The sequence below is a fragment of the Hylobates moloch genome, unplaced genomic scaffold (assembly GCF_009828535.3).
Source record: "Hylobates moloch isolate HMO894 unplaced genomic scaffold, HMol_V3 SCAFFOLD_15, whole genome shotgun sequence".
Lineage (NCBI taxonomy): Eukaryota > Metazoa > Chordata > Mammalia > Primates > Hylobatidae > Hylobates > Hylobates moloch.
In genome coordinates this window covers 38,353,709-38,364,306 of record NW_026652290.1, presented here as the reverse complement: position 1 = coordinate 38,364,306, position 10,598 = coordinate 38,353,709, and the positions used below count along the sequence as shown (strand labels likewise).

Sequence of the window (10,598 nt, the reverse complement as noted above, 5' to 3'; positions counted from 1 at the left end):
ATTAAACTCAATCCATTTTACATCAATTCATTCAGACTGTGATCTCTCATCAGATTGCATATGTTAAGTAGGACTTAGGGCTGGTCAACAGATGTAAACTATTCAGAAATGTGGTGAGCAACCAACTCCAATGACAATTCCTGAGCCAGATTTTTTTTTTTACTTGTTCAGATGCTAAAGGATTGTATTTCAGTTCAGCTAGATATTGGACATCAGAGAAGGCTACATTTTATGGCTCCCCTGAGTATATGTCCGTTGTAGTTATTTTAATTATTTCTAACATTTAGTTCTCCTGAAATGGCCACCCTTACTTTGATACTTGCATTGATGAAGGCCATGATCACTGAGCAGCACAGTGCTAAACTGAATGAGAATAGCACAAGGTGACCTTATATGCATTACACACGTCCCTTCCTTCCAGGAAGCGGTCTGCCTCCCCACCAAAAACACAAGAAAAGTACCACCAAATTTGACTTTTTAATAGACAGTTTCTGCAAAAAAATGCTATTCAAAACGGTAAGTATTAAAATTATTAATAGCCCTGTTTCTGTGTTCTTGGGAAACAGTGACAGAGTTTACATGCTAGCGAATCTTGCATACGCAAAGGTCAGGCACTCCATGCCTCAAAAGACAAATCCACGAAAATACGAAGACCACCATATGTAAGACCCAGCATTCCCATCACATCTCTCTAGTGTGAACGTGGGGAAGTTTATTGGTAGAGTGAAGTTTAGAGCTTCATACACAATTAAGAGGCTTCTTTGAAGTGTCTATATGGTTATGTTCCTAGTGACAGAAAGAGTGATGTCTGAGAGTGAAAAGGCTATGCAAATTACACCTATTCCAAATCAAAGTTGAAGTCCAAAGATCTCTGGCCAATCAAAGGGTTCGTTTCTGCCCCCTGGTGGATGGAGAGGCATTTCCACACGCCCATTATGTTAGTTGTAAAACAGGGACTTCAATGGGTTTTCTGCGAGTAGGTCTCTGAAAAAGACAAACAGTGATATGGTCAGATTTAACCAATGTTCTTTTAGTGAATGCTTTGTAACAAAGTAAAAACTTAATATGGACAATTCTGTGCTTCCTCTGTCCTTTAGCTTGTGGCATGACATTTTTATTGGGGCAAGTGGCTCTGTGTATTATGGTCTTGAGTTATTCTCCACCACGTGTTTCTCTCCATATCAATTTCTTTTCCCTTCTCATCTGCTCATATCCAAAATAGAAGCTAAAAAGAGAAAGGAGACTTCCATCTCCCATTATTTTCTTCCTTGCATTTTTTTTCTGGCATCCGTTCTCCTAAGTTTCACTCCTTTTCCTTACCTTTCCCTCCCTGATGTCCATGGTGGTATTTGCTATGCTATGCTTTCAACAGGTGGATGATTTTATAGGACTAGCAACTAACAGTTTTCATTTATTTTCCAGGTCAAATAAAGCAAAAACAATATGAGAACAAATTAATAAATGCATGATAGTATGGCATCCAGAGCAATTTCATTTAGATTTTGCCACCCTTATAGAAGTATTTTTGAGTGTGATATGCTCTGAAATTTTATAAAATTCTTGCCAAAGGTAAAAATAATATGTAGTGATGACATTCCTTTTTCACAAATGCACATATTGTAGAACCTGTGCCTAGCCACAGGATCTCACAATCTTTTGGGATTGGCAATTCACACAGTGCAAAATCCCATTTGCAACATAGCTTTCCCCAATCCCATGGGATTCATTGTGACAGCATTTTAATATAATAGTTTTCTTACAGTTGAGAACTCTGGAAAGATAGCCCCTAGTCTAAGACAGAGGAACATTCAGCAGTTGTGATAATGAATTGATAGCATAAAAAAAAGTTTACCTTTTACATTTTTATCCTCCGTGTGCATTTCTTACCTACTTTTCTCTACATTTTTGTGATTTCTTCTATTAGAACGGCACAGGAGCACAGACTTTGGATTGCTACTGCATTCATCTATTTCTTTTAAAGACAAGAACTGGGATCATACTCCTTTAAGAATAATAGGTGTGCCCCTACCCACATCCTGGGAAATCCACTTCGCTTCTTCCAACTTGTAATAAAACAATGATTTATGAATATTGTCTCCTTTTTTGGTAGACACCTCTTTTCCCTGCTAGGGGTTGCTTGAAGACAGATAAATGTTCCAATTTAATTAAAGTGCCCCCCCAAGGCCCAGCCCCAGCTTTTTTTTTTTTTTTTTCATTTTTATTTTCAGAAGTATCGAGTTCACAAGAAAGTGATTCTTTCAAAAATGGTACGTACATTTCCAGGAAGAAATACCAGACGGAGTTCCGTATGCTTGCCTTCTACAGAGAGCTCACACTTCAAAATGTCCAGTGATCTCTGAAAACTGAGCAGACCAAGAGTGTCAGCTTAATTATTGACTAAATATCGATGACAATACTAACATTGACATGTGGACAGGAGGAGTAAGAGATGTGAAAAGTACAAAGATGACACAGAAGCCTCATTGACCCAGAACTAGACCCTTTCCCAACTGTGAACACCAGGCTGGAAAATCATAGATAATTCTTAGAGCAGTCATCACTTGATTTAAAGGGGAAAGAATCTCTGCTCTCTGTGTTTGGTGGTTATTCAGGGGTTTTGACGTGAACTCTTTCAAGAGAGCCTCCCTTTTGTAATCACCAAGATCTGTGGTTTGCACAAATCTTTTCAAGTCTTGTCATCGTCACACATACTTACACATTTAGATCTTTACACAACTGTTAAGTTATAAACAAAAACAACAGAACTTTTTTTTGGGGGGGGAATAGTTCAAATCAGAGCACACTTCAAATGAAAACAATCAAATGCAAATGAAAAAGTTTAGTTCATGTATAAGAAAAAAGGTGAAGCCAACCAGGTGTGTTTTGCCTTTAGATCGTTCTTTTTTATATAAACAGATAACTGACTTTTAAACCCTCAGACCACAACATTTTAATTCAGTCATTGTCATTTGGAAAAAAAATTTAAAAAGGATGAGGAAAAAGCCACAGACAAATTAGGACCAAAAGTAACAAATTAGGACAAAAAAAGTAACCAAATTAAGTAATTTAAAAAATTGACTTTTTTTGGTAGATGAATTATCCTCATCTGTGATATACATTTAAGAATGAAACTTAAATTAGCCCCTTAAAGTGGTCCTGTGACTTTAATTATTCACAAAGTACACAAATTTAATGAGTTTTTAAATATTAAAACTCTTCTCTATTGTCACTACGGTGAGCTCTTAATTTACAGAGCAATTAAGTCAGGACCCTCATTTATCAGGACATGTGCGTTTGTTGAAAATGTAGTCAGTTTTTATTAATTGATGCTATGGAAATACTGAGGTGAAATTAATGTGTGCCTTCAGAGGTCGTGCCGGTGGTGGTGGGAAGGTAGCAAGGAGCAATACGTGAGATAAATAAGTAACTGCTATTCCCCGATTTCTCCAGAGATTGCTGAAATATTAAGTGGCACAATGGTTATTGTTCTCAGCCAAAATGCTTGCAAGAAAATGCCCCCTGAGTTGTTCTCTGGCAAACATCTGTCATGGGTAGTAGCTGAGAAACAGGGAAACTTCAAAGCAGTACTTTCTGATGATTAGCAGAGTGTTGAGTGTAATGTTCTTACATTTTAATGCAAACCAAGTGTTGATGAGCTGAGAGGGTAGAATTAAAAAGTAGCCCAAATCTCCTTTGTTCTTCAGGAGGGGACTGACAGTTTGCAGTCCGTAGTGTTCCTCAGTACTTATCAATTTGTGAGCCACAAGAAATTCTAGCTCTGGAGGCGGATGGTGGGAGGGAAGCCGACCAGCCTGCCATTCCCTGTTGCCTACCTATGGTGGCTCTGCCCAGTCATCGGCATGCATTCTTTATGGACAGTCTTGTTCAAGAAAATAGTTGCAAAAGAGCAAGACAAAATTCAAATGATGTGCACTTGAGCACTTGCCTACAGAGGTGACAGTTGCCCCAAAAAGTTTGCTGTAAAGTTTGGAGGAGGAAGACACTTCCTGTCTTGAAATATAAATATGAGTATCAAAAATATCTGAGCGATTTCATCAATATTTCAGGCAGTTGTTGGAATGATTAGTACATGAAGAGCCTGAATTCTTTGCTGAACTGGTAATGGGTAGATACAGTCTAATACATCACTATTTTTGTAAAAACAGATTTGATAGTGCAGCAACCTTAGAGCATTCCTTAATCCTGGAACTCCACAATCCACCCTGAAAGCACTGAAAAAAATACAGAACAAAAGACACACAACCTAACAAAAATACTTCCTAATGTGTACAAATGAGAACACTATCTTCCTTACTGTAGTTTGATTTCTACCAAATTCTAATTTTAAGCCAGCAAACAAACAGGTTGTCCTATTTATTCCCTTAGGCTAAGACTAAAGGGAGAAACAGGCATCTCATTTCTAATTCCTGGTACCTTTGGACTTGGGGCTTCTAGAGCACCAAAAAGTTTGATGGGACCATGCCAAGGGGGTCCCCTGTAACCAGGAGTTGGTTAATACCCTCCCATTCCTCATTCAGACAGGGAACAGAGGCAAAAAAAAAAAAAAAAAAAATAGCAGCAGGGCAACAAACGCTGTCTTCTGCAAATGTTCTGTAATAAATTGTTCTTTCAGCGGTGCAGAAGACGGATTTTTCTTTCCTTTGCCTCTTTCCTCCTTTGCGGGGAAGCACCAATGGGCGGCTTGCTTTCCCACCTGGCCCTGGCTGCCTGTGCCCATAAATTTGCCTATGCAATGCCTGTTTACGGGTCGCTGATGGAACATGGAGACGGTGTATTTTGTAAGCGCCGGGTAGATAATCATGGTAATTGATGTTTGGAGCTGTGAGCTCCTAGGAGCACAGGGTCTCTTTCTCCCAGTGAGGCCCTGCTCTCTGTTATCAGCCCAGCCCATAATTAAATATCACTCTTTTACAATATGTTTCAGGCTCCTTAATGAGTCTAAAGCAGAAATAGTCACCTCTTTCCCCTCGGAGCTTTATTTGCTTGTTATTAAACAATGTTATTGAGCTGCCTTCTTTCCCTGTGTTGCCAAACCTGCATCATTTCCGTTTTATAATTGCACAATTAGAGCGAAGGCTTTGCTTCCATACATCAGCAGGCCCTGCGTGTGCCTGCGTGTGTGTCTGCGTGTGGAGAGGAGGAAAGAGAGAGAGCACGAAAAAATTAGGTGTTCGTATAGACTACTCAAATGCATCTTATTTTCATTAACTGCCAGATTTTTGCAAAATGGGAAGCGATTTATCATGAGCCATTTTCTTCTATCAACCACTTCCACCAACCGACACCATGACTTTCGCGGTGACCTTGTGCTGTGTAGCGGAGTGTCCAATTTGCTCATTGTTACTGGCTTGCATAATCCTATGCCCCTCCCCCACAGCCTTTTTTTTCCCCCAAGCAAAATCCAGTCATTTATATTCCGAGGCTAAACGGTATTCTTTTTGCCCCCAAAGCTGGCAAGCTGTATAACACTAGTAATTCCATCTAACGAATTTCCAGGGAGCTCCTCCTCTTACACACGCACTCTCTCTCTCACACACACACACACTCCTCCACGCACACACTCACATGCACCCCCCTAAGCTGCTCTAAGCAGTGTATTAAGTAGCTGAAGAAAATCCATTCACATTCTGCTGTGTCGCTTTCTTCTCAAGTCATGAACCCATCACAGACTTTTTCTAGCTGTAGGTTGCCACGGTGAAGATTTACAATGCCAGTTATTCATACATCTGCCTTCTCTTTTTTCCCCCCCTTATTCTTAAATCCCTTGGGCGAGGGCAACCTTGATACTGAGACTCGTAAAATTCATGCAGGCTTATCATCCTTGGTGAGAGCTCCAGGCGTGCGCCCGCATCCCCGCCAGCTCCCCGCCATGACGTGTGGGTGGGCCTGGGCCGCCGCTTTTCTTTCTAACTCTGAGGAGGGGGTGGGGGAAACAGTGCCATGGGAAGAAACAGAATAGAAAACTTCCATAAATATGAAACAAAAGCAGTATTTGTTTCACTAAGCATTTATTACTTTTTTTAAAATTACTTTTGGGTCTCTGGAGGCCAGTGTTTCTTTGAGGCTGGAATGCGAAATAAAACGTGACCTTAGTTTGGGTAAAATAATATTAGAAAGTCCACTCCTCAATGTTCAAGACCTCATAGAGCAGCAACATAATACTTCCTTCTCATGGTACGTCCAAGAACCTATGGGAGGAGGCCTCGATACCTTTTAAAATGTGCAGTTGACGGTTACTGTGTGTTTTTTGCTGTTTGTTTTTCACTTAATTATTTCTTCTCTTAGTTATTAGCAAGTTCATTATTCTTAAAGAATATGAAGAGGGAAAAATAAGTATTTTCAACAGCAAACATTAATATTTTAATGAAGTCATTGAAATTTTCCCCAGTCTGAAAATGAGATTAATATTATGGTAACATAATAGAGAACTATGTTTTAGTCATAACCAAAAAAAAAAAGACTTTAAACATATCGTAAGAAAATAATTGAGATCTTGGCAAGATATCATCTGGAACACTTTTCTAAAACTCTATGAAATTGTTTTTAGGTGGATTGAAATACAGTTCTGTTTCAGAATTATGGAGGGTTTTTTTATCTTATTTTTTCATCCATTAATTTCAATAATATAAAATATGGTTTCCTTGGTATTCTTGAATTTCTCACGTTTGCTTGGTGCCGCATGTCCAGGGAGTCGCCGTTGCGGGTTCCCTTCACGGGGCAAGTGCCCACTGCCATGAGGCTCCAGAGGCCAGGCAGGCCATGCTGCATTAAGCAAACGGTCTGGGCAGCCAGAGGACTGACTTGTTGAGGAGGAAGTCAGGGCAGCCCTGTATGGCTGGTGGCAATGCTAATCCAAGAGCCATACTCTGATGTAGTTTGAGGCTTTGTCAGGTGCACCACAGACTACCTTTCAGATAGTGTTCAACTTTGAGACAGGCTGTGGATGTCTAGCCTTCTTCAATGAGTATAAGTAAGTGTCAGGAAAAAGAAAGCCAAGCCCATGCAGGGGCCCTGACTTCTACTCAACCTGTGTGTGAACTGGAGCCTGTGACCTCTTACGCCTCAATTTCCTCCTCTGTTAAACGAGGAGAGTGTGCTGCCTTATCTGTAAGGATCCTTTCATGTCTTACATAATCCAATCACAAATCAATTAAAGGTAGGCAATAACTAGTTTAATCTAAAATTTCTCTTCTCCCAGCTCAATACACAGAAGTCTCCCCAGGGTGTAGTTGGAGCATGATCCTCAATTCCCTGTGCGCTGGGCTCTGCCTTAGCTCTTCAGATCCCTAGGGAACCATTTAGGAAGTTGCCACAGTGAGCGTCAAGGTGTTCTCTTGGCTTAGAACATCAAGAAACCCAAGGTTTTGATCCAACTTCCACAGAAAACTTGGAAAGAATCGCATGTAGCATTTGTTGTACTCTCTGAGATTATGTTCCGGGAAGCAGGATAAAATGAGAGCAACACAATAAAAGAAGTTCTGTTGTACTTTATTTTGCTTTTTATTTTTTTTCCCTTCTGGCCTAATCTCTCTTCCTTTAGGTGGAAATTTCCTCTTCCAAATGACCTCCTGGTCCACTCCTCTCCCCACAGCTCATGGTCACCCTCAGCCCCCCATCTCAGGGGCATGAGCAGGTGGATCTGGCTTCCTTCATTAGCCCTGATATACCTTTGAACACTGTCACCTAGAGCCTTTTACTGCCTTGTAGCCCCACCTCTTAAAAAACCCTCTGACCTGGCGTTGGCTGAAGCCTGTAATCCCAGCACTTTGGGAGGCCGAGGTGGGCGGATCATGAGATCAGGAGTCCGAGACCAGCCTGGCCAACATGGTGAAACCCTGTCTCTACTAAAAATACAAAAATAAGCAGGGCATGGTGGCGCGTGCCTGTCATACCAGCTATTCAGGAGGCTGAGGCAGGAGAATTGCTTGAATCCGGGAGGCGGAGGTTGCAGTGAGCTGAGATCACACCACTGCGCACCAGCCTGGGTGGCAGAGCAAGACTCTGTCTAAAAACAAACAAGCAAACAAAAAATCTGACCTACGTCTTTATCCAGAAAATATGATTGATATTTCAGTTAACTTTCAAAATAACTATGGCTGCTCACCAATAAAGCATTGACTTTTATAGTGTACAATTCCATCCACCCTTCTTTTGTACCTGGATCCTAAAGCTGGTATGGAAACTTGTCAGCAAACCATTGTACCCAACTGAGATGCTGTTCCTTATGCGACTACCAAGTAAAGGTAATAATCCCAATCAACTTTGCCAGATTCTGAGGGTCAAGTATGATAATATGTGAATACTTCTAAAGATTCTGGAATATACTATGTTGATATATTATTAGTAGTAGTGGTATTAATCTATTGAGGACTATGATGATAAACAGGATGGCTTTCAAACATTTTTGGCCATGACCTACAGGAAGAAATGCATTTTATATATATTCCAGGACACATCTGTGTAATGATGGCCCACACAAAAGTTTCAAACAACAACACGCCTTTGCTATCCATGAAGCATTCTGATATTTTCTATCCTATAGATAGATAAACATTTTCACACCTCCATGGGTCCTAGCCTGCAATTTGAAATGCATGGAGGTGAAGTGCCATGTTAGTCTGGTAGAGACCATCATGAGCCTATATCTATATGGAGCCTTTGTGCAAATTAGGAAACGGCCTACGGACCTTCATCCTGGGCCAGAGCCTACAGCTTGGGGAGTGGAGTAGGGCAGGATTTCAACTCCTCCCTGCCCCCTCAGCTGGAAGCTTTTATAGAGTCTTCCACCTACACAGCAGGGCATGGAAAACCAGTCAATATTGGTAGCTGGGGGAGGGAAATGAGCTGAGGTATCTAAAGGCATTAAGCGAGATTATGAAATAGATGTTGGTGTAACATGAATTGTGTAGGGTGTTTCCAAATCTGCCTGTAAACAGGTCAGATGCAGCCCATGATGCTAGGATGGTCTGGAAAAAAAAAAAAAGGGAGCAAACATTAACATGATTTTGGTTAATTTTAAAGCACTGTGAAAAACTAAATGAAAAACAAAAAAAGAGAGCAATGGAATAGGATTTATCAAAAACCTGCCTTCATGTCCATTGCGTAGTTCTGTGAGTTAACAACGATAACTTGAAGAACATAATATTTCTCCCCCGGCTGCAAATTCTAAAAACCATTCTGATCCATCCCCAAACACCCACCTTGGTCGTAAGTTGCAATATCTAATAAGCAGGAATGTAAGCTGGGAGAAGATCTGTGGAAGTTTTTCCTCCTAGAAGCATCCTATCTCAATTGTCATTATTCCTGTTATCCACTAAGGTATGATCAGCAAAAGGCAACGTTAGAGCACTTCAGAGCTTCCCAGAAGATCTCCCTCACTGGGCAATTCATTCGTCAATCCATGGGCCTATAAAGACACAGTACTCTACTAGACTAACAACGTCGATATTAAGTTTATTCTTCTTCAACTTTATGCCAAAGTTCACCAGTTAGAACTGCCAGGAAACAAACAACAAAAAAAGATAATTAAAGACAAGCAGGTCCTGTCCACTGTTTCAGCCTTCAGAGTTTACATCTTTAGTTTGTAGGTCCACCTTTTCCATTTGAATGCAATATTCTCCATGCTCTTGACCTTCTAGGTAACATACTGCATTGAATCCTCTTCATTAATGTAATATATGTTAATATAGCAAAATAGGCCAGGTGCTGTGGTGCACGCCTGTAATCCCAGCACTTTGGGAGGCCAAGGTGGGCAGATCACCTGAGATCAGGAGTTCGAGACCAGCCTGACCAACATGGAGAAACCCTGTCTCTACTAAAAATACAAAATTAGCCAGGCGTGGTGGCTCATGCCTGTAATCCTAGCCACTAGGGAGGCTGAGGCAGGAGAATCACTTCAACCAGGGAGGTAGAGGTTGTGGTAAGTTGAGATCGTACCATTGCACTCCAGCCTGGGCAACAAGAGTGAAACTCTGTCTCAAAAAAAAAAAAAAAAAAAAATATATATATATATATAGAGAGAGAGAGAGAGAGAGAGAGAGAGCAAAATAATGAAGAAGCAAATATCTTTCCTGCTTTTTCTAATACCTCCTGCTCTCAAACACACATACACACCACAATGGTGGCCATTTTTAGAATAAAGAGATGATTTTGAACAGGAAGAAAAATACTTTATTCCAAAATATTATGTAAATACATAATGTACTGATATGATCCATTCCTTTCTTTTTCTCCATGTTTTTGTTTTAATCTCTGTTTTAAAAACTTACACTAAATATTGTTCTTTAAAATATAGTAAATATTTTGATATGTCTTATGATTTAAAGAATTGACAAGTTAACTGCTGAATCACTTTCTGTATTCTTCATATGAGGCATGCCTTTCTGGTGATACGATTTGGTGACGTTAACAGCTAAGGGTCATTGTCAGTAGGACAAGAGACTTACTCCTCATTTCAGTCACATAGACAAGGAACTTTGTCCCATTGTTCCTTTCTGACTTGTATGGGAAAACAACAGTCTCAACAACATAAAATTACCTACAGGAAATGAAGGCATAGGCCCTTGGAGAAATCACAC

At 40.3% G+C, this 10,598-nt stretch overlaps 1 long non-coding RNA gene across 1 annotated transcript; it reads right to left on the bottom strand.

Moving 5' to 3' along the window:
* Window positions 1-465: 465 nt before the first annotated feature.
* On the bottom strand, window positions 466-2,362 carry LOC116483992 (uncharacterized). The gene is made up of 2 exons (XR_004252416.1): window positions 2,276-2,362; window positions 466-984 (listed from the first exon to the last, which is right to left on the bottom strand). It is a non-coding gene; the product is annotated as an uncharacterized LOC116483992 (long non-coding RNA).
* Window positions 2,363-10,598: the final 8,236 nt, after the last annotated feature.